Source organism: Strigops habroptila, chromosome Z, assembly GCF_004027225.2.
Source record: "Strigops habroptila isolate Jane chromosome Z, bStrHab1.2.pri, whole genome shotgun sequence".
Taxonomy (NCBI): domain Eukaryota; kingdom Metazoa; phylum Chordata; class Aves; order Psittaciformes; family Psittacidae; genus Strigops; species Strigops habroptila.
The window spans coordinates 96,352,956-96,377,488 of NC_044302.2; the positions used below are offsets into that span (position 1 = coordinate 96,352,956).

General features: G+C 36.9%; 1 protein-coding gene and 1 non-coding gene across 2 annotated transcripts in view; one reads left to right on the forward strand and one right to left on the reverse strand.

Moving 5' to 3' along the window:
- Positions 1-24,533, reverse strand: part of RIT2 (Ras like without CAAX 2) — a 171,527-nt gene that overhangs the window by 34,208 nt on the left and 112,786 nt on the right. The window lies entirely within an intron of this gene.
- Positions 20,994-21,128, forward strand: LOC115601423. The gene has a single exon (XR_003989342.1). It is a non-coding gene; the product is annotated as a U4 spliceosomal RNA (small nuclear RNA).

Genomic DNA, 24,533 nt, shown 5'->3' on the forward strand with positions numbered 1-24,533 from the left:
TTTTTAGATAGGAGACTACTATACAAAAACATTCAAAAGATGAATTTAAATATTTTTTCTAGACTTCATTCAGCAATGAAGTAATCTAAAACCCTGAAAAGTTCCTGTATAAAGAAAATCATAGAATCATAGAAATGTCTGGGTTGGAAAAGTCCTTCAAGATCAGTGAGTCTAACTGCTAATCCAGCACTGCTCAGTCCACCACTGAAGCACCACATCTACACAACTTTTAAATACCTCCAGGGATGGTTCTCCACCACTTCCCTTGGCAGCCTGTTCCAATGCCTGACCACCCTTTTACTGAAGAAATTGTTACTAATATCCAATCTAACCCCTGCCTGCCAGCACATTTCTTCTTGTCTTATTGCTTGTCACTCAAAAGAGACCAGCCCCCTCCTGGTTCCATCCTCCTGTCAGGTAGTTGTAGAGAGTGATAAGGTCCCCCCTGAGCCTTCTCTTCTCCAGACTAAATCCCCCCAGGTCCCTCAGCCGTTCCTCATCACACTTGTGCTCCAGGCTCTGCACCAGCTCTGTTGCCCTTCTCTGGCCCTGCTCCAGCACCTCAATGTCTCTCTTGTAGTAAGGGGTTCAGAACTGAACACAGGATTTGAGGTGTAGCCTCACCAGTGCCCAGTACAGGGGGATAATCACTGCCCTGGCCCTGCTGCCACACTATTGCTGATACAGGCCAGGACACCATTGGCCTTCTTGGCTGCCTGCGCACAGGCTGTTCATGTTGAGCACCCCCAGGTCCTTTTCCATGAGCACCTTTCCAGCCGCTCTTCCCCAAGTCTGGAACAGTGTTTGGGGTTGGTGTGACCCAAGTGCAGGACCTGGCACTTTGCCTTGTTGAACCTCATACCATTGGCCTCATCCATCAATACAACCTGTCAAGATCTCTCTGTACATTCTTACTACCCTGAAACAAGGAGATCAACACTCTCATCACCCAACTTGCTGTTATCTGCAAACTGAGGGTGCGCTCAATCCCCTTGTCCAGATCATTGATGAATATAAACAGAACTGGCCACAGTACTGAGCCCTGGGGTTCACCACTTGTGACCAGTTGCCAACTGGATTTAACTCCATTCAAACGGAGTTCAGATGTGGCACCCTGTGCCTGATGCAGAGAGAGTAACGATATTCTGGGAGGGAATAGAAGATATTCTCCAGCAGACTATTAATGTAAAAAGGATGTGACATAAATCAGAGCCTTGGGTGACATGGTCTAGTCATGAGGCATCCCTGCCCATGGCAAGGGGTTTGGAACTGGATGATCTTAACGTCCTTTCCAATCCTAACTATTCTATGATTCTATGATTCTGTGATTCTAAATAGAACAAAAATAGCTCTAGCCATATCTGTGAAACAAGTAGTAGCAGTGATTGGAAGAGAATTTTTCATTAGTGTTGTTGTTGAAGACGTAAAATGAACTGTGTATGGGCAGAACATTTCCAATTAAATACCTTATGTTGAGCTTAGCACTCCAGACTAGTGGATTCTCTGATGGCTCAGTGATCTAAAATGGAGCCTGAATTAGGAGCAAAGTTAGTTATTGTCCCTGGGTTTATCAGCTACAGAGAAGCTTCTATGTAGTTTGACTCTATTGATGCACAGGGAGTGAGGGAGGTATGTAACATTCAGCACTGAGATTTATGTTTTCCTAACTGTGCTAATATCATGCGGTTACCAAAAAAAGCAAAAGCAACTGACACAATGTAAAGTGAGAGCCAGGCTTTCTTTTATCAGTCATTGCCAGATGCTGGCTTCTCAGCTAAATGTGAGTTCCTGCTAGCTCCACAGCTGATTTTGCTAACTACGACAGCAGTACGGACGTGCTTTTCTTCCAGAGATAGGCTTATTTTGATAATAAGCTTTTTCTTCAAAATTAAAATCCTTATTTCAGAGTAACTTTACTTCTTTGTGTTTTAGGTGAGAAGGGTTTTAAAAATCATATTACAGGGTGTTTTCTGTCAGGTTATGCGCTGTGCCCTTAAGGACTATAGGTTAAAGAAGCCACATACCCTCTGTGTTATTCATCTTGAACTGGGTGTAAAAAACCCCAGTGGTGTTGGTATGGGAGAAAATAGTTTTCAGCAAAGAACACTGACATGGTTTGCAGAATCATTTTCTGCATATCTAATAAATTTGCAAGTAGAAATCCCATCAAGAATGAATGCATTTTCTACACAAAGGCTGTATTCTCAGCGCACTGTATTTTAGAGCAGAGCAGGACAGGTATTGAATGAGAATATCTTCATTAAAGGAAATGAAGTCTAAAAGAAAGTGTTATGTCAAGAATGGGATAAATTCAGGGCTACAATGAAGTCAGTTGCTAAATTTTGTAAATTATGAATTAACTAGCAGAGCAGAGTTTTTTCTGCGCATTCTCAGTGTCAAAGGATTTCTAGGAATAAAAGGCAGGCTTCCTAATTTTCATGCTGTATGAAGATTTTCATGCTGTATGCTCTAGTAATTACTAACCCCATCATCCATCACTAACAAAAAAAGCACTGCCAATAATTTTGCTCTCATTGCCCAGCATCAGGTCAAGATTTTGTTGTTTTCCATGAAGCATTTTTACTTAATGTACAGCCTTTAGGATTAGCTCTTTAGAGCTAATTAGATCTTTGTGCTCTTTTATGGACAATAGGTTGTTTTCAGTTCATTTATTAACAGAATATACAGCACAATGACTAAAACTCCTGCTGAAACAAAGTCTGTGTATTATAAATTATTTCTGATGTGCCCGGTTCCTAGATTTCTATTAAACAAGAAATTACTCTTGTAAATGAAACTATTTACCATACCAATTACTAATTAACACTATGGTATCTTATTTTAGATTATGTTAATCAGAGAAAATGTAACCTTGAGTGTTATTCTCTGGTCTGGAAATATAATTGAAATGGTGGCCAGAAAATCCTTATTTCTTCTCCTTTTGCTCCTATTCTAGAAGCTGCATAAAACTATATAACAATTTAAGCATTAAGCAGGAAGATAATAACTGACATTTCAGATCTACTAATACATAGTTATAAATCAGGTAATTTTCTATCTCAGCAGATTTATTAATCTGAAAAAAATAGTTTGAAGCAGTGGGATTTTATTAATTACATTCATGTTAAATTACTTTCTGAGGCTAACCTCTTACTAACTCTACTCTAAATCTTTTTTATTTTTTTAGTAAGTGAGAAAGCTACACAGGATTTTCTTTTCCCCCAAAAAACTCTTTAAGAACATCAACTACAGTGTTGCCATTTTTATGAATAAGATATACCCTTGCTTTGATAGTCTGTCAGTGCTATTTTAAGCCATGAAATATTTGGAACAGATACTTCACATCACACTGTGCCAGTGCCAGGTGTGAAATATAGGTTCAATTTGAGTCAGTGGGACTCTTTTCACCGACTTCAGTGGGGCTAGGATTTCTCCCTGTAAATTCAGCTTTCAATATCTTGTTGTCCTCACTTCACATACAGCCAAAAGCAAGGGTTGATGAACGAGTAGCATTTAGCTAGCAATAGCCCTAGGAAGTACCGTACCACATCTAAATCATATCACCTTTTCTATTTCTTCTTTACTTTCAGGGTCATCTACAACAATACTAAATTGCTTTACCTTTCCTACACATGCACTGCAACTCCAGTTCTTTACATTGAATAGCAGAGATATAGACTTGTTTGAATCTTATTTCCAGCCTATTCCTTATATGAGTCTTTTTGCTGTCTGGGTAAGGAGTAAGAGAGCTCTACCTGCTTTGCGCCGTACAGACATAAAAGAAATTCCTACTGTTTCTCAGTGAATGCCTTTATGGGACATAGAGCCTGATCAATCTCCTTCAACAAGACTAGAAGTGTGAAGTACCTTTTACCATCAAACAAGTATTATGACTTAAAAGTAAAAATGCTTTGTCTTTTATTTTTTTGCTAAAATTTTTCACTCATGCTCTTTTTCCCACTTTTTCAATTTTCTTCTGATATGTTTTACAGGAATATGGAAAGGATGGAAGATAACAGTGTTTCTAATCAAATTTCGGGTTTAAGGGTTCATACTAAATTTCTTCATTTCTCTTTTCTTCAACTGTTATTACTGAAACCAGCCAGGTTAGCATCCCTAGAGCTAAAACTATAGGAACAGTAAAATATTCTGACTGCTTTGCAAGCTTTCCTGTATTTTGGTCAAATATTAAGTTTATAGCTACTAGTTTTAAATACCTACCTGCCTAAGTAACAATCTTGTGGAACTTTGTAAAAAATATACAGAACAAATGTAGTCTTTGAAGCCAAATGAAGAACTGGGCCAAATTATTTAAGGAGCATTCTCCCTTTCTTCTACTGTCAATCCATTTCCAGAGTTTAAGAAAACAATGCTTTCTTAACAGTCTAACTACCTTGATGCCATTTCCTAAAGGAAAGCAAACAAGACCAACCTTTGATTTAGAAAAATTGACCAAGGGGAAAGAAACACACATGGAAATTACTGAACTACTCTTATTTTTGTGGATCTGGTACAGACTCCTTCTTCTATACAAACTAATGAAAACGCTAAATTTGGTGTGGAAACTTCTTTAAAGGGAGTTGGAATTCTCCCCAAAAGGATTTTTTTTTCTCCCTGATACACTAAGATGAAAAATTACCGGTTCCAGAATATCAGGTTTCTCATTTAGTGTCTGAATCTCAGGTATGTAATTAGGATCAATAGTACTTATCAAGGCTCATGAACACCTGAAGGTGTCTGTCTTATTTTACTCCTTTTGAATCTGAAATCTTTCCAACCTTGAGGAGTCATGATAGTACTTAATACCTAACCTACATTTATGTGTTCTGTTCAATACTGTAACAGCCAAAGCCACACTGCTGAGAAATGTTTTATTCAATTTTGAAGAGAGGTAGCTTATTTTAATGTTATGTTTATTGAATACAATGACCTAAAGAGAAGAGTATCAAAGACATAAGCTGAAGCCAGTGTTGAAGGTACCCAATCTATTCAACAGAGAAGTAGCTAGAAGAGAGATGGCTTTGGAGAATGATGTGGTGCTTCAAACATCAAGGAAGTCTAAGAGGAATTGCTCTACAAACTGACCTAGTATTTCTCAAGCTGTTTTCAATTGCATGTTGTATTACATGGTTTGGTACCTTGGACTACACTGGCAATAAAGTCCTCCAGTATTACATGAAGGTGTCAGCACAGCTAAGGAATATTCCCTATATTACGGAAACGATCCTTCCATTGTCAATGAGGGGTAGATAGGCATCTTGGTGTGAACTGAGCACCTAACATGATCTGGTATTTTAAAAAATAGGCATTTATAAATACTTTTAAATAACTGCTGTCCTTTGCAAAACCTCTCAGCTGGGAGCCTGAATCTTGCTGTATGGTAAGTTTCACAAACAGTGCTGAAGCATTTAGGCCCCTTCAGTGTTCTTGAAAACATCAACAATGGCTAAAAACCCAGCAACAGCCTGAATGAAATAATTCACACCTGAGTCATAACACCTTATTGAGATACAATACTGAACTTCATGACAATGACCACAACATTACAAATGCCACATGAATTGCCCTATAGATTCCACACACTCTTTTTATGATACATTACAAATTCTCTCTGGGTTTTGTCTTCTGCCTACTGGAATGGGACAAAAAATTTAAGTTATATGGTTTTGCATCATAAATTAAAATTGCAATGAGGGATGCTGAAAGACAGGAAATTACAGCAAGTTCTCAAGAAAAGCCACTTTGTACATTGAGTCCTGCTGTGTTTTTCCTTCTAGTGGATTTTCTTAGTAAGAATGCCTCAGACCTGATAGATATGTTTAATATTTTGCTCACTTAGGTATGCAGCTGTGTATTGAACAGCAGCTAGCTGATGCCATACTGGATGCAGTACATCTGAAAAAACATTCTTGACATGTTTGACATAAATTAGTCATATAAAAGGCATCACTGCTAAACTGTCTGAACATAAAACAAAGTTCACTTAATATTGCTGAATGAGCTGATCAGGTAAGAGTCCTCTAGCTGTCCTTATTCCATCAGTAAACACAACTAGAAGAAGAATTATAGGGAGAGATCAGGCAAAATGTAATATGCCCTTCAGCTGAGCAGAACTTACTGGCCCTGATATAGGGTCTGATGCTTCATTTTTGAGAGTGCTTAAAACCACTGGCAATCATTTAGCCAGTGATTAAAATCAATGGCTAAATAGGAGTTATCACACTCTTTACTACTTAACTATATGAAACTCACATTTAGGCTGAATAGATGTATTTACTAATCAAAATCTAGATTTTTGAAAGTGTGATTATTGTAGCCTGATAGAAAATCCTAAAAGGAACAGGACTCTATTTCACACCTGCAATAAGAGATTACATGAAATCAGTTTAGCTGGGAAAAAAAGGGAGCAAAAAGGGATAGATATTTTAAAAAAACATAACAGATTGAATAATGTGTCTTAAGTCTAGCCACCTGGAAGTTAGGAATCAATTCTCAACTCATTCTCTTGCTTCTTTTTATACTCAAGAAAAGAAGTAGATACGCCTGGGCTACCACCTGCCTCGGATTTCTACTTTCAGAATGATTGGGCTATTCTCTGAATGTGTTTATCTCTATTGATTACAGAACGGGTCTGCAAACAAAGAATTTGTTTAGAAACTTATTTTTAGCATTCTTAAATGTAGTAGGATCAATCTCACCTCAAACATTTCAAAATTGCTTTCTTGATATGACAGAAGTGTGAACTAATTTAACTAACCAAAAACCATGCAGTGAAACTGCATTTTGCAAATGCCCGAAGAGTTGGCTGCCACTGTAAGCTGTTTTTTTTTTCTTTTCAAAACCACTTAAAGAGCTGAGACACATTCCACTTTGTAGATCAGTCCTAATTCTAGGAGAAGTTACTAACTGCTGACCTCAGCCACATTGGCTGATCCTCATCACTTTTCAAAAATTTCTACAGTCAGGATGTCAGATGATATCATATATAAGCACAGTAACTGAAAGACATTTTCAGTGTAATAAAATCTCTTTTATTTTGTAGAAGACATTTTCTTTTCCTGAGTAGCTCTGTTAGCATGCATTCAATCATCTATGCCCAATTTTTACCCTTTTTTACCTACATTTCTGAAATTTCTGTTTTTCTCTTTTCTTTTGAAAACTAATATTATCACTTTCATTATATCTCATCAAGACCTGAAACTAAAACTTAAGTAGCAGCATCTGACTATTGGGCAAAATGGAAAAGTCTCATTCTACCATGCCACACTGAACCACATGTTACCTCTGGCCCATACATTTAACATAAAATTATTAACAGAAACAATTTTATTTTCTGCAAAATATCCCATAGGCATGTTTTGTTTGTCTTCACAGGACAATGCTATGTGACAGCGGACAAAGCATATGAAGATCGTTAATGAAAGAAGTCATACACTAATTCTGTTCATTCTTTGAAATAGCAAGGCTCACATCAGTTCTGGTCTGGAAAACATGTATCTGTGGGCAAAATTTCAAGTTAGTGTGTTCTTTGAAGAGGAGCTTGGTTGTTTTCTTTACCAGCTAAAATCATTTGCCTGTCTCTGGCACTATAGCTACCTCCCAGAGGATCAGGAAACAGGAATAGCTGTTTCATGGCACAACTATATTTAGATAGGCAAATCATAGGCAGATCAAATAGCACAGTTTCATCTTAGGGCTAGAATAACTCAGCTATGTGAACCTATAATGAATCATGATTTGTTTTGCTTTGTTTTGTACATAGTAGCAGCAGTAAATACTTGAAGTCATTTTCATAGCTTTTGTAAGAGAATATGACATTCTGGCCTTCCTGAAAAAACAGCTTTTCCTGTGATTTGTCATGTCCAAAAGATTCACAGAAGGCATGTCATGGCCTTAAAGGACAAATTAGAAAGAACTCAGTTTGATGGACAAGAGGAAAGCAGCTTTTGTCTGCCTGATCCATGTCAAGTATGGACAACAAGCCAGTGTAAAGGTCAGTGTGAACAACAGCCATGGGGAATTTCAGATTTCCAGAGACAAAGCAGTATGGCCAGTAGTCATGAAGCCTGTAAAGCCTGAAATGGTTAAAACACTTTCTGAAACTCATATTACACTTTGCAAAGAATCAAGTGTCTAACATGTTTCAACACATTTTCCGCAAAGTTTTTGAGTTTGCATCACTGACAGCGTTTTAGGCCAAAGCATACTTACTAACAAAATTATATGCTTAATTTTCCTCTATGTGGCAGGCAGATACCTTTTACAATGGATAATTATAGAAGTGTGCCTCCTAATTTACAGAGATGGATTCAATGTTCCCACAAACATGTCCAAACTGCTTAGTCACTCATTAAGCCACCAATATTATTGTTATGAACTGCCTGGAGAAGGAGACAATTAAAATTCTATTTGCTTCAGAACTTACGTGAACAGATTCAGATCACAGAGCTACATAAAAGGCAATCCAGAGAAGAAAACAAATAGAAAGAAAGAAAGAAAAGCAGTTTGCGGCCATTCAAGCAGGCTTGGGTGAATTTTCAAAAATGCATGTGCCATGAAATGCTAATGTCCTTTGTATGTGCAGGCATGAAAATAGACTTAAATTACAGAAGTCTATAAAAAAGCAAAACACCAGCTGATTAGCTTTACTGCTTCCAAAACTGTCTGCTTGAATGTCACCCACATTTATTGCAATTTGATGACCGAATAAACTCTCTTACTCCTTATCATAACTTCTGTGGCTGTGCCATCTCAAAGACAAACTCAGTGAGGATCAGACCAGGATCAGACCCCTGGTGTGATAGGTTCTGTGAAAGTGGATTGGGAGATATGACCTCTCTATGGAATAACTCAAGATTCAATTTCAGACATAGCAGACAAGTGTATCAAACAATAGCCCCATCTCACAGATTCATCTCTAATTATTTGCTTGCAGAGTGCAATAATTCATTGTGGAGCCACACTTCAGTAGTAAATTAGTACTCCCACTCCCTGTGCCGGCTCAGCTATTGTGACTATAAGACTAGAATTAAAGTTCTGCCCCATGTTTTCAAACATACTTCCACCCTACTCACACGCCAGTAACTTCTACAAGAGGGTAAATTCATTATGCATTCTGAAGAGGAGATGCAATCTGAGTAACAGTCTACCCAAAGGAAAAAAAGTGTCCTAAAGGAAAAAAAATAAAAACATTCTTTCTGAGTATGTTGCATTTTTTACACTAATTATTCCCACTTTAGATTTTACCCAGCAAATATATATCGTATTCTTAAAGACTAGCCTATAGTAGCAGCAGAAATAAATATTCCTCAGACAACTGATAAAGTTAAAGGTTCTTCGCAGCTCGTAAACAACCTAAATATTGCATGGCTTGTAAAAAGGCACAAAATAGGAAATCAATTCCAAAACTGGAAATGAGAAAAACAAAATCCCAATAACTGAATTAACAAAAATCAAGAAGGGCAAGTTTGTACCAATGACCTTAGGTGACCAACATTAGAGGGTAATTACTACCTAATCAATAGTCCTTATGCATAACTATGGACACAAATGGTCAATGGAAAGTGATAAAAGAATGGTGATCAACAAACATTATGGTCTAGCATACAATTGTCCAAGAAGTGAAAGAAAATACATTACTTTTTGACTTTGAAAAATCAATATACAAACCATGATTCACTGAAGTTTGGGATTTGAGTAGTTTCTACACTATACTACATCACTAATCTTTTTTAAACCCTTCATATACAACTGAATTTAATGACCTGGATACAATGTGTCTGCTTAATGATCAGCTTCAGTATAATTCCATTTTGTTAGTATATGGATTGTCACAATTCCTGAAGAACCCCTACAGACCTTGCATGGTGCTTGAGAAAATAAACATGGTCCACTGAGCTATTTGGGATCAGAATCATATTACTATTTTGTTTCTTTGCCAGGACAACTGAAAAAAGGAAAGCAAGGCTCTAAGCTTGAGAGCTTTTGCTGAGATGCCGTTCCTCCTGTTGATGATGGATATACAGTTCTAGGGGCCTAAACAAGAGTACGATGAAATATCTGATGAAGGGGAGGAAGGAACTCTTTGTTGAATCCAAGAAATCTTGAATCTGGCCCTTGATGAAGACCCAACTGCAAAAAAATAGTTCAGTTTTATTCCCCGATCGCTGGTAGCAAATCAGTCATGAGCAGACCTTCAGAGCTGTATTTTGTATTTCGGAAAATGCTCCTGATTTCTAATTTTTGCAGTTTAATTTACACTCAATGAGACAGCAGTCAGTCAGCTGTATAATATAAAACACATTTACCACAGCTCCACACATATACACTTCTCCTCCTGTAGTCAAAGAACACTGCTGAAAATTATCCCTGGGACATGGTCTCTACAAGCAGCACATGAATTTTTATACAGGCAATATTTAACTATTCCTTGTGATCCTGGCTAGGATCCAATCCTAAGTGTGTGGATGGTCAGAATAAAAGTAATCATGCAAAAGGATTATGATCTTGGTAATATAAAATTGGATTAGGAATCTCTTCCCCACAAATATAAAGACAACAAACTTACTGTTGTAGAAATATGGCAATACATCTGACAGATTTTCCTAAAACCGGTTCATGTATGCTGTCCTGAAAGGTGCTTAGATGATTTCTAAGTAGGTATACTGCTCTAAATCAAGAGAACATACAACTTCTTGATTCCCTCAAAAATTATTAGAATTTTACCTATTGTAATATTAACCACAAATAGCAGAATAAACCAATTTACAATTCTATTGCCAATACTGCTTTAGAGCTCATCCTTCTGGATGCCAAGAGCATATTACCCTGATTCTTTAGTGATATCAATCACATATTCCTTGTTCAAGTTGGTGAGTGCTGATCCTCCATTGTAGTTAGAAAAACTTGAATAGAGATTAGTTCCCTGAAAAAGTGTTCTGAACTAAGAGTTACTATGTCCCAATATCAAACAAGGCAAAAAAAGTTATCTTCCTCCTCCCATCCTTTTGGGCACATTTTTCACTGGACAATAGGATTATTTAAGACTGGTCAGAATGGATGAATTTGGATTTCAGAGTATGACAACACATTTGATTGCTGTTTCCCCCATCCTTTTGCTTTCCTATGATTAATTTGCTATTATGAATAGTCAGTTTATATCTGGACATGAAGCTTGGAGTGACACCGGTCTGAATCATTTTACCCTGGGGTAGCGCTATCGTCTGTTCCACCATTACCCATATTATCTAAATTGCTTGAACATGTTTATGCACAGCTAATGGATTGTATTGTAAGGAATAATGTCTTGGCTAGACACAAATCTGGTATTAGACCTCATTTAATGATAAATATGTTAATAGCCTTTACGCATGGTTTGTTTGTACCTCTGCACAGCGCACACTGGAAGGCAGTATTGTTGGTGACTGATAGTATTTTTGTAACATTAGATTCAGATGACTGTGGCCTTTGATTAAAATGCATTAAACTTTCTGCCTGCACTGTTTCCTTGTTGGGGATTGATTAAAGGGATTATGATGTGCTTTCTTGGGTAGGGCTGCATGACTAATTGCTGGTGGTTCTCTTTGGAACAACCATATTCATGTAACTGATTGACCACAGATTGTGGACCTCAGTCCTTCAACTTTTACTCAGTAAAGCAGAACTTAGTCCCACAAAGCCTATAGAACTGCTCCCATAAGCAGCTTCAGATAGCTTATCCATTCAATTTACTCTCTGCAGTTAAAAACTGACTGAGGTTTGCGTGAGAGCTGCATGCACATTTGATGTCCTTTAAACAGTTCAACAAAGGATCTGCAACTCTTTAAGGAAATATTCCACTTTGTTTGCTAGTCCTCCCAAAGGTAAACAGTCTTTACAGTGCCTGCAAGATTCTCCAGTGCATTAGGTCTGTCAGGACCTATCAATTCTTCAGATAAAGCCCTTCTTAAGTAAAAGGAATAAATTTGTATGAACCATGCTAGCTGGCCTCAAGGCCAGAGATCAGTCCATGGGGCCTGTTCTTTCCTGATATAGCTGGGTTCTTTATCCCTCACTGTGGAAGTCCATGTTTCCAGCACTGAAGTCCCATATTCATTACTTGGTATTAGACTGGAGCACCGCCTCCACTAAATTTATTAATTAAAATGATATTATATGTGTGTGTATGTATGTATGTATGTATATATATTCCACCATATATTTACTTCACCCTGAACTTCACATCTGTGTGTTTTGTTGGAGTAGCAGCTGAAACCCTTTGCAGTTTCTCAGACAGACAGAGAGGTTATGCATGTCTTTCACATGGACTTGCAAAGCCATGTTAATATGATGTTACCTGCTATCCTCCAAGTACTGGTAGATTCTACATAAATAACAAAGGTCCAGATGTTCCTGGAACAGATTGTCCTAGGAAGTTGTGAATGCTCCATCCCCGGCAGTGTTCAAGGCCAGGTTGACAGGGCTTGGAGCAACCTGGTCTAGTAGGAGGTGTCCCTGCCCATGGCAGGGGGCTTGGAACTAGATGATCTTTAAGGTCCTTTCCAACCCAAACCAGTCCATGATTCTAAGCGGGTTTACTGAGGAGCCGGCATAGCTTCAATTTTCTGTTAGCACTGATTGGTGTAGTGCACATTTATTACACTTCTAAGACTCTGCAACTTTACAGTGTCTTCATTCATATCAGGACGGCTTACCTCCCGTCTGTCCTATAACCTGGTTATTAGCACTATGTTATAGATATCTATGATTTACGTGTATATTAAATGGAGAGCCTTAATGTAATGGCCATTATTATCATTAGTGGTAGTATCATAGGAAGGAATTTCCTATAATATGACTATATCTGTAATGTGTGACATAAAGAAATGTGTATTCCTTGAATATCTATAAAGTAAAATCAATCCTTCTTTCCCCACTCCTCACATATTAAATATAGTAAGCCTAGCTGCAGGTGAATGATAAGGGAAAAAACATAACATACAGCCTGTTAAAATGTTCTATCCACTTTCTGTTGATCTTCTTTCCTAGTTATTGTAATTGGGTAAGGTTCTGGGATGTATCCTGACATTTTACCTCTGGGTAATATCAGAAAAATAAAAGGTAATGGCCCTCTTGACATATGGTCTTATTAGAAAACCATCAAATGACAGTGTTTCTCACCATGAATAATGCTTGCTAATATTTTCAACACAGAAACAAAGGACAAAATGCATTGCAGAGAAACAACATCCTGGATGTCAGAACTCAGGCAACATTAAAGCAAATGATTTTATAGGCCAAAAGTTTTAACTATGCTAAGCCCTTCTGCTACCATGGCTTGCAGCCTTAGTTTTTCTTTCCTTTAATTTTACAGAATTGCTGCACAGGGATAACATTGCCTGATCCTGATGTGCACTTAAATGTGATCCAATTTTTTTCCTTGCTCTGCTGAAAAGAGTCATCTTTGACTTTGTATGCAAAGAAATAAGGCACTGAATTCCCATGAACTACCTTCCATGCCCAGAAACGGTCAGTCAGTCAAGCCATACAATACTAAAAGAGAGTAAATGTCCTCTGCACATGGTCATAATTCACCAAACACATCAGGCAATAAAATCCTGTGATAACTCACTTTTCATGACAAACCTTGTAATGAGAAGTGAAAATGGGACAAATTCATCTATTCACTTGACATAGATTGTAACTAGAAGAAGAAAAACTAGCCTAGAATTAACCCATTCGTGTAATGATCACACAGCTGAAAACAGATGTTTCTCCTTGGCATTATTCTTGGATGGTGGTTCTTGATTTTATGTACCTTCTTTTCTCTCAAGTACCTCTCCAGCAGCATGACTAGACTGCAGTAACTACAAATGAGCAAAAAGAAACTTTTGAAAGTGTCTACTCAGCTCATATCTATTTCCATGGAACAGAAGAGTAATAATCCACACTTCCATTGAATTTAAATGCATAATTGAACCACTGCCTAATAGCTATTCCCCTTTAAAGAAACTTATTTTAGAATTTTTAACTAACTAAATTCATATATGCTCAGCTGTCACAAACAGATAACTTCTGCCCATTCTATGGAAACACTATAGGTACAGAACATGATACATTTCATGAACTGCAAGGTAATTAACAAAAAAATAAGAAAATTAGTCCCATTTTTGAAAAGATGGTGCCACAATCCAAGTGTCTACAGTCAGATGCAAAGATTAATGCAGTTTTACTTCTTGGGCAGATGATGGGATAGAAAGATGGAAATCAACAGATATGAGTAATGAAGATTCTCCATATACTTGCAAGAAGCCATGCAAGATACTGTTGAAAGAAGGCCGATTCTGAAACCTCTGCTTTTTCCAGGATTTAAAGACTCTCATGAGGGATCTCAAATGAGTAGAGGGGCTCCTGAACTTTGATTTTTATAAATTAGAAGCCTAAATACTTTAGAAATCTCAGGAGAACAGAGCAAAATGGCGGCTCAACTACATAAAAAATTATATAAAAGCAGAAAGCTTTTAATAAAAAGCTTAATAAAAATATTAAGACTATGGCATTGCTGACATGTTCTGGAAAACTACATCATGTAGTATCAAAGCGACCTTTGCTCATCTTGTCACGCCACATCAGCTTGTCTTTTGTTACTATGTCTGTTGACAGCACATTCTGTGATGAAGTATGACATAATATGAAGGACAATATGAAATGAAAAGGGAACCTTTTATGACATGTATTGCATTAAAACATCGATAATACAAGTAACCAATAACATTTTGATCTCCTCGGAGGGTTAGAATGAATGCCTCACATGGTTATACTGAAGAAACATGTTTACAGAATTGAGTTCAAATGCATTTTCAAGTAAATGAACCAGCATCCCATTATTCTGAATGAAAGTGAGATCATCTTACACTGAGGATCATTTTCTCTCACAATATATGTCATTCTGTTTTCTTGTGTGGTGTCAATAGCAAGATCCATTCCCTGGCTAGTCCTTTTTCAGGAGAGAATGGAAGTGATTCCGTATCTATTGTGATATGTACAAGAAACTTCTGAAGGGAAACTACAGGAAAAAGCCTCCTACTCTCTGAGGAGCTGCAGTTCTCAGAGGAGCAAAGCAACCCCCTCTGACTTTCACATCCAGTTTAACGAGAGTGTCCTTAGCTGGGAAGGAGTATGGACATAAGAACGAAAAACAGAAGAAAAGAAGATGGTAGAGGAAGCAATATGTAAAAAAGGGCAGGAAAAAGTGGATGGCAAAGCAGCAATAAGGAGAATGAAAAGAGATTAAGGTTTACAAATAAAAATGATAAAGAATAATGAAAGAACATATGATGGAGGTGGGAAACCATGGTGTCCTGGGTTCAGCTACAGTGGTCATTTTTTCTCCTTCTTAGTAGCTGGTGCAGTGCTGTGTTTTTGACTTTCAGCCTGGGAACAACATTGATAACATCTATGGTTTTGGTTGTTGCTAGTAATGTTTTCTCCAACCAAGGACGTTCTCTGTCTCATGCTTTGCCAGGGAGGAGGGGAAGCCGTGAGGAAGCAGAGACAGGACACCTGACCCAAACTAACCAAAGGGGTATTCCATACCATGGCACGTCATGCCAGTATATAAACCGGGGGAAGTTACCCAGAAGGCCCAGATCACTGCTCGGGTCGGGCTGGGTGTCAGTCGGCAGGTGGTGAGCAATTGTATCCTCTCCCCTTGTTATTTCCCTTATCATTATTATCATTGGTGGTAGCAGTAGTGGTTTTGTATTATACCTTAGTTACTGGACTGTTCTTATCTCAATCAGTGGGAGTTACATTCTTCCGATTCTCCTCCTCATCCCTCCAGGAGCCGCGGGAGGAAGAAGCGGGGGACTGAGTGAGCGGCTGCGTGATTCCAAGTTACCGGCTGGGCTTAAACCATGACACATGGGAAAATGTGCTTGGAAGCAGACAGTTCACCCAAAAGCATTGATGTGGTTAAAAAAAAAAAAAAAAAACAAAAACCTGGAAAATGTAGAGGAATTGGAAAGATTGGGATATTCAGAACCTAAAAAAGGACTCTGGTGACATACAGCCCAGTGGTTGCTATTTCAGCTGATACAATTCATCACATCTCTGTAACATCAAGGAATACATTATCTTTAATTTCCGTGTTTCTTGACCATTAAACAGAACACTAGGACAGAGTATTCTGTTGTGAAATATACTACATTTATTATTAGAAGAATTTTTTTCTAGATTTTCCTGACACAGTCCACCAGAAACTGGAGATTTTGTTTGTTTTGTTGGGGTGGGATGTGTCTGTTTTGTTTTGGTTTATTTTCTTCTTTATATGACATTTCTTCTACATATGGCTAGCTACCTTTTATTCCTAATGTTACACTACAAAATAAACCAAGATACTACGTGGCACAATTGAACATCAAATGTTAAAAAGTTTACATTAGCCTATAAAGAGACAGGGTAAGTTCCTAGGAGAAAAGTTCACTGAGGACTAGTAAACACAAAAATTTCACCTCTGACTGAGGAAGCTTTTAGGCCAGAAGCTGCTTGAGGCTTAGAGTGTGTCCTAAAGAAAAGGTCATTATCTATGTTTTCCTGACCTCATTGGCTGTGCTGGTGGGCACTGTCAGGGATCGAAGGCTGGAGGAACGTGATCTGCCTCGCAAACCCACATCATCTGCGTTCTGTCACAGGGAGGAGCGGCTGACACTGCTTAAAACTAAGACATGTACATTGCAATGAAAAAGCCTATCATAGATCCTAGGAGTTAGGTCCAGAATTGGAAAGAGTATGGCTGTATCAATGCGGTTCTGAACAAAATCTAATTAAGCAAGGCTAATCAGTGCTTTGAACTCCTTAGTCTTATAGGAGAAACTCAACTGTTTCTGGCCTACAAAATATCTCTGTATTTCTCATTTGCACAATTTTGTTTATTTTATGTCAGGTCTGGAATCTCTATATTATGCCATGAAGAGATACATACTGTATCCTTCTTATGACATCTTTCTTTCTTACTTTTCTACCACTGCTTAAAATAAATGAAGAAGGAATTAATCTAAAATCGTATTTCTCTATATTTTACATTATATGTGCACTTAACATTAGCTTGCATATATTCCTCTTCAGGCAACTTTCCAAGCTGCATTAACTAAAACTGTCATCTTTATATATAAAACATTTTTCAGATGTTCTTTCATATTTGCAGCATCAGTCAAACTATTTATCAAACCAAGAATGATCCCTTTCATGTCAACAAAATTGGCATTCATTTCTTTTTAACAGGCTGGCTGAGCAATCAAAGTAATAATTTTTTAGGAAATGGATTTTTTGTCAATTGTTTTCTACTAAGCTTCAGTTTCAGGCGATTGATTTATTCACATGATATCTTTTGTTTTCTTTGTTGAAGGCTTTCTTTTTATCAATCAATTATTATTTATTTAATAAGTAATATGACCTAGGCAGGCATGATCTAAAAATCATCCTTCTTCCAATTAGGGAATTAGTTATGATTTGGAAATATATTCACCTTTACTTTCTGGATTCTTTAATTCTTCATAAAGGAAACAAAGATGTTTATAATAAGAGATTTTATAATAAATTTGACATTGTCTTTTGACAAGCTGTAACTGTAGTTTTGTAATTTTATTTTTTGTTTTGTGAATCAATCTTCTCTAGATGAACAAGAAGTGAAGGTAATGAAAACATATCAGCCACTGAAAAAAAAAAAACACCTATGGAGAAATAGAGCACACTTTTGCTGTGACATTTCCTTAGAGGAAGGCTCCTTTATTTTACATTTCAAAGCAAGATGATGTGGACTATTATAACTTCTCACTCTGAAGAAAAAAGAAATGGTTCTGGACAGGAGAAGAGGAAAGAACATATTTATTCTGTGTGAGTTCTACTCCTCTAATTTTTAAAAAGTATCCTGAGCTCTGTGGTAGATCTCCACTCCTCTTTTCCCTAACAAGTCAGACTTTCCTTGCAGCTGTAGTTTTCAAACCAAACCATTGGTAGCTCTTTCTTACCATGCACAAATCCATTCCAATGACTGAGAATTATATTTTTACAAAATACTCTGAGTTAAAAGCATCCAGAAGGAAATAAACCCACACTGAAAGAAAAAATTGGAGAACAGCCAATCTACCCAACTTCCAGTAACGAAACAGCACTGTAATAACATCTGCTGGGCCCAGCCAAAGCCAAAGGGTGTTTTTACCCTAGGCCCTTTAAGCACATGCAATATGCTAAGCTGTGTATGTTATTTCAATTCTTATTGTTTAACATGCAGTGAAATAAAGAATTATTATACATACTTCTGAAGTTGTAGCATGAGAAAAAACAAATTATCTATGGCTGCTGAACAGATTAAGTGATAAAAATGAGAATAAATATGGTCTCTAATAATGTAATCAAAATAGTACATTTTTTGTTTTAATACTTTCCTCTGGTGCTTATCTTCACTGAAGTGCCTCTACAGTCTCTACCTCTAAATACAGCAGGAATAGTTTCCTGGTTTTCTCTCTCTTCTTTCCTTCATATTACAATAATGAAGCAACATTATTGCTGGCCTCAAGCTGAAAAAGACAGGGATATATACAGGCCCTGTGAGCACAATGATTTTTGAAAACACAATTTAGTTCTGAGGCTTCCGTTTTGCATCATTAAGAACTAGTGCTTGGGTGGCATTACCTAATCAATGTCCATCTCCAAATTGTGATTAGTGTTAAAACTGAAAGAAGAAAACTCAAGTTACTATAAACTCAATCATCCAAGATTTTTTGTAAAGCTACAAAATAGATGGTTGTTTTTCTTCTATATAAAGGTTTCAGATGAAACTTCAGTAAGAGACTTTAGGCACTTTTAACATCTTATATTATTCTTTTTAGAAGAGCCTTTTGTTTTTGTACTTTTTTAAAATTAAGTTACAATGAAAGCTGTCAGGTTGACAAGCCTGGAATCTGATTTTCCTTCTTCTGTAATTGCCCCCCATCAGCAGTTCTTCTACTGAAGGCAATGGAAGTGCTCCCAAGCCTTTCTGAAGGAGGAATCAGGCCTTTCATTTTTTGTGCCAATATAGCATATCCAGTGAAATTTCCTCTTGCTGCCTAAGGTCACTGTGTTTCAGAGCTATAAGGTAGTGCATGGCTGCCCCAACTTTGCTGTTTACCTCTCTTTATCTGGCCTTTTAGAATCTCTGAGGAAAAACGTACTTGCAAGAATGATTTCTATACAGCCAGTCTGTTAAAAGGGTCTCTCCCTTAAAACTTTAATGGTACTATCATCCCATTTCATATTAGTTAATGAGGCACTGTCAAATTCTTTTCTGTAGGATTATGGATTTCAGTGATCTCTAAGCATCCTATGCTATTCTCTTTTAATTCTTTTTTGATTCACTGGTATATAATTTCAATATTTTCAATGCTCTTTTTTATTTATTTTTTTCCTATAGTTCCACACAGACACAGGTATTATATCCATGAAATTGTATACAGCTAACAGCATACCAAAATGTGTAAGATCTCATCTGATGTTCACTGTATGCAGAGGAAATGTTCCCTGTTACTGCAGCAGCTGATGAGCAAAAATGTATTGATTAGAAAAACCTACATATATGAAAGTACTTTGAAAGGACATTAGAGATTTCAATCTAAACCTGGGATAGTGAAAAAAAAACCAGCTAATAACGATAGGTTTCATAGATCAGTCAGACATGGAAACAGCAAACATGACCATGGTATAATTAACTGATTGTTGCAACATATTTGAGCTTGACTGTGAAGCTGTTTACTACGAGACACAGGGTATGATGAAAGTCAGTGGAATTCCTTTCATTTACTTTGATGAGCTTTCTGTCAAGTTCATAATATTTAGTGTTTGAAATTACATGATTCAGACATAACTATAGGCAATCAGAAAATATGACTTTGCTTCCAAATAGGTTTCAAGAGTAATGTTTTTTGGTAAAAGCTGTTTGTGGAAAATCCAATATATCATAGTAATATAAATAGAATTATTTTCACATTTTGATGTACAATTTTGCAAGTATCAATGTTGTTAAAAGAAATGAACAGTTTAAAAGAAGTTAGTTGAAACCTCAGTGAACGTAAAAAAATCCACCTCAAGTAGAAATATACCACTGATACCTGTTCATTGTAGCAGCAAACTATTAAATAAACATATTGACAGGACATGGTCCCAGATGAACTATTATTATCCAAGGGAACATTTGTTATGGGGTTAGATAGCTTTTAATATGATCTCTGAGCTTTTCATTAATTCTCTGGCCTCTTCTACATGAATAGATATTGCTTCTTCCCAAAACAATTGTGTTTTTCTGGCTGTCATTCCCCAAAGATACCCTTTGTCTTAAAACATCTGCAGTTGCAAAGGGAACCAGCCGTGTGCCTGTGTAGGTGCACATCTAGCAGAAGCGGTTAATGGGATTTTTAATTTCCTTTTCAATTTTTTCTCTTTCCACTTTAGGAATCTAAATAATTGAAAAACTTTTGTGAATTACAAATCCCATTGAAATCCCTGTATACAATAATCATTTAATTATTCAAGCCTTTCTACTGTTATCGTTAATGGAGCAATTGGAATTTCTTTTGCACTATGCCGATTATATTCCTAAGAGAAGGAAAATCTCTTTGTTTCACGCCTTTTCTGCACTTTTCCATTGTTCTTTTTTTTTAAACGGAAGAGTAGTTGGAATCTTCCTGAAGATTTCAGAAGAGCTAACTGATATCATTATCTAGAAAGTCAAATCTCACGCCTATTCATCAAAGTACAGTTATTTAGAAATGCGGCAGTAGGGATGCTGTTACTGCCTGTTTTCTGAGGATCAGGGAATAGAGTGTCACAGGGTGGGTTTTTTGCACTGGTATGTCTTCTTCGGTTGCCAAATGTTGTTCACATATGGCAAAAAGTGTCAATGAAGGGAAAGGTATTCGCTGAGTCAGAGGATATGTTGGTACTTCTTAGGAGAGTGTTCTTTCACATCTTTGTCATATCACAGCTTTGTACAGTGGCAGTATTGTAGCCAATGAGGTTAATCTGAGGTGTGATTATTGCTAGTTGAAAACTCCTCCCATTTTGGGTTCAAACTTCAACAGGGGAAGTTTAGGTCAGATATAAGAAGGAAGTTCTTCACTGTGAGGGTTGTGAGGCACTATAATGGGTTGACCAACCAAATTGTGAATGCTGTATCCCTGGCAGTGTTCAAGGCCAGGTTGGATGGAGTCTTGGGTGACATAGTTTAGTGTGAGGTGTCCCCGCCTATGGCAGGGAGGTTGGAACTATGTGATCTTAAGGTCCTTTCCAACCCAAACTATTCTATGATTCTATGATTCTATCTTTCCAGCGATGCATTTCCCCTTACACTTGACTCCACAAGAGGTCTGGAACATGTAAACAACTACAGATAAAAAAGGAATTCAAAAAGCACATTTGCAATGTGCAATGGGTTATTCTGTAAAACACTAGATGCATATAATGCTACTGAGCTCCCTGAACTGGCATCTTAATTACCCATTTGTATTTACACACAGTCATCTTCCATTAATATGGGACTCCTGTAACACAGTGATCAACGAAGCAAAAGTTGATGGTAAAATGAGCAAGACAGGGAAAAGGCTATATACAAGCAAAAGATGATATTGTGCTAATTTGATTACTGTTACATAGTAATACTAGTGACACTAACTGTTGGCATGGAAACATCTGCCACATGCAATGGAGTCCAGAATGTATTTATCTGGATTTTTGGATAAATGGATTATTTACCATTTATCACAAAACCAAGAAACAGTCGCGTTACATGCCCATGGTCTCTGTCTGATTTAGTCATCCCATTTATTGAAAACCAAGCATCATGCCTTGCAAAACCCAGGTAATTATCTTGGTTCAGTGTTCTACGAAGTCCGTGGTTGTGCCATCTTAAATTCATGCCCTTATAGAGACCTCGGACCAGTATTTAAGTGTACACTGGACATAGGCAGCATGTTCTGGAAGCATAATTCTATAATTAGAACAAACAATATTAAGAGTGGCCACATAAAGCAGATAATCTTATTGTGACCAGCTGACTGAATGTGAGAGGAGTTTTAAGAAATTAGTTCTTATGCAAGAAATATTAAATTCATGAGCTGATTGAGGGAGAAAAAAAGCTTTAAAATTAAACTCTATCTATAGGTTTGACTGATAAAACCTGAAATTATACTTTACATTTTAAATAGAAAGGGTATTCAGCTGAGGGCTGGATATTAAATGACGGTGAATTAAAAACACTTAAAACATCATGAGATTCTATTAATTTGTGAAAATTAAAACCTTAGTGAAAGAATAAGGAAATCCCATTGCCAGCACTACATGACACAGTCTTGATCTCCCAGTGGTCCTGGAGGAAGGCCCTTCTTGTGCAACTTATGGAAACATAAATAAAAACTCTTAGAGATTTATATCACTAAATGTGGCATGGAAGAAATAAGCATAATAAGATAACATGTCCTAAATACTGACACAGACCCTTCGGAAGCAGAAGACTTCATCATGACTACATGGCTTCTTTTTGTAGGTTTTTGAATTCACAAATTTTATAATTTTGGCCACAGTTGATTCAGGTTTATCAGACTCTCCAAAAACTTGGGAATTTGTGAGACTAAGATGAACCTTAAACACAGGTTTTCTATTCCCACACCTGGGTCTGCCCAACAAGGCTTTATACAAAAAAAAAAAAACCTAAACTTTTCAGTTCTAAAAATTCAAATAAAAAACAAACAAAAAAGACCAACAGAAACAAAGATAACTATAAAATAATTATTTATTGTTGAATGAAAACAGTTACAGTTTGCAAAATTAAGATCCTGAAAAAAATTAAAGGAGAAAAAACCCTCTTTTCATTTCTCAGGTGATTTGAGCAGTAAACACAGCTATGCTTGGAGCAGGATCAGTTTTGGAGTGAGTTATTATTTTCCTTTCAGGTTCAAGTGTGAAGAACACAACATGAAGGAAAGTACATAAAATGAGGCCACATACTGTATTACAGTATGTGTATACACTGTCTGGGAAAAACTGATGGTAACAAATTATAAATCAACATAGCTCCACTCTCAACCTGCATTATTGAGCAGAAAACTAAAACCTTTAGAGGCTTAAACAATCTATCACTTGCTAAGCTTTCATTAGAAAATTAGCTCATGATATGTAATGATCTTTCCTGTACATTTTAATTCCTCTTAGCTCTTCAAACAGAATTTGAGTAATAACTTCTTAATGTTGACCACAGAAGGTAACTAAATCTTTAATGGACTCCTGGTGCAACCAGTTTAATATTGTAATTTAACTGAGGTTTATGCAAAGAAGAAAAAAAAAAGGAAAACAAAAAAGACACCTTGCTTCTTTAACATGTAAAACAGCTAAGATACTTTGTTTTACAAAACAGAAAAAAAATTGAAGCCAACTGTGTTTTCTAGATCATCAAATAGTGTAGCTTCAGTCAATCCACTTAGAGAACTTCTCTTTCAAAATATTATGTTTTCCTTTATATACTAATTGTTATTCTTCAAGTGTACAGAACCTTCTCCTTTGTCTCTTTAAGCACAGACACCATGTTTGTTAGCCTTTTCAAGATATTTACTAAAACACCCTTTGCACCAGACCTGCGATTCTATCTTCCATTTCATTCTGAATTCTCAGATGTTGTCCAATTCTTCTGATTTAAGGATATTTTATTTTTTCAGATTTAAGACTATGACAACTTTCACTTCTGCTCCATCAGCTCCTGCAAACATCTTGCTATTGCTCATTTTCAACACAATCTCCTTTAAAACATAAACAAGACATTAGTTTAACTTCGGGGCCACAATTCAACAGCCTACTGTGCCAGACACAGCCTCTGTGAATGGTTGATCCCCTTCACCTTGTCACATTCTCCCGTCATTTATCTTGGGTTTGTATTTTTTGACTATTTACTTTCATTTCTTTTTTTAAGATCTAACATACAGCTTTAGGTGATTCTCCCCCTATTTGCTTCTTGGCCTCTTCTCACTGATTCCAGAATAGATACTCATTTCTGAATTCATTTTTTAATTACAAATGTCTCTCCCTCCAAGCAACCTCTGTTGCTCCTTTTTGAGCCTGAAGAAATCCCAAGCTTTCCCCTTGTCTTTTAGGCATCTAGGTTTGATGTTTGGCTCTCAGTATTGAGCTATTTCTGAGAAACCTGGTAAATCCATATGGCTGATGGCAAAGCCTCGCAGAGACAGTATAGATGCAGAAGCATTATGCTTATTTAGCTTCCTACTGATGAAGGCATGCACCTCATTTTTTAACACTCACCTAACCAGATGTTCAAGAGTAACTATCTACATCTAAAACCTAAGGGACTTGTCTATTCAAGACTTCAGTGATGACCCACTAAGTGTATAGTTATCTGTAACAGCTGCCTTTCAAAGGCTTCACGGCCCATCTCGTATGCTAAACTTAAAAGATCCGACTACCTGTTAAACAAAACTGTGCAACTGCTGATGGACCATGCACAGTGTTCATTGAGGAAA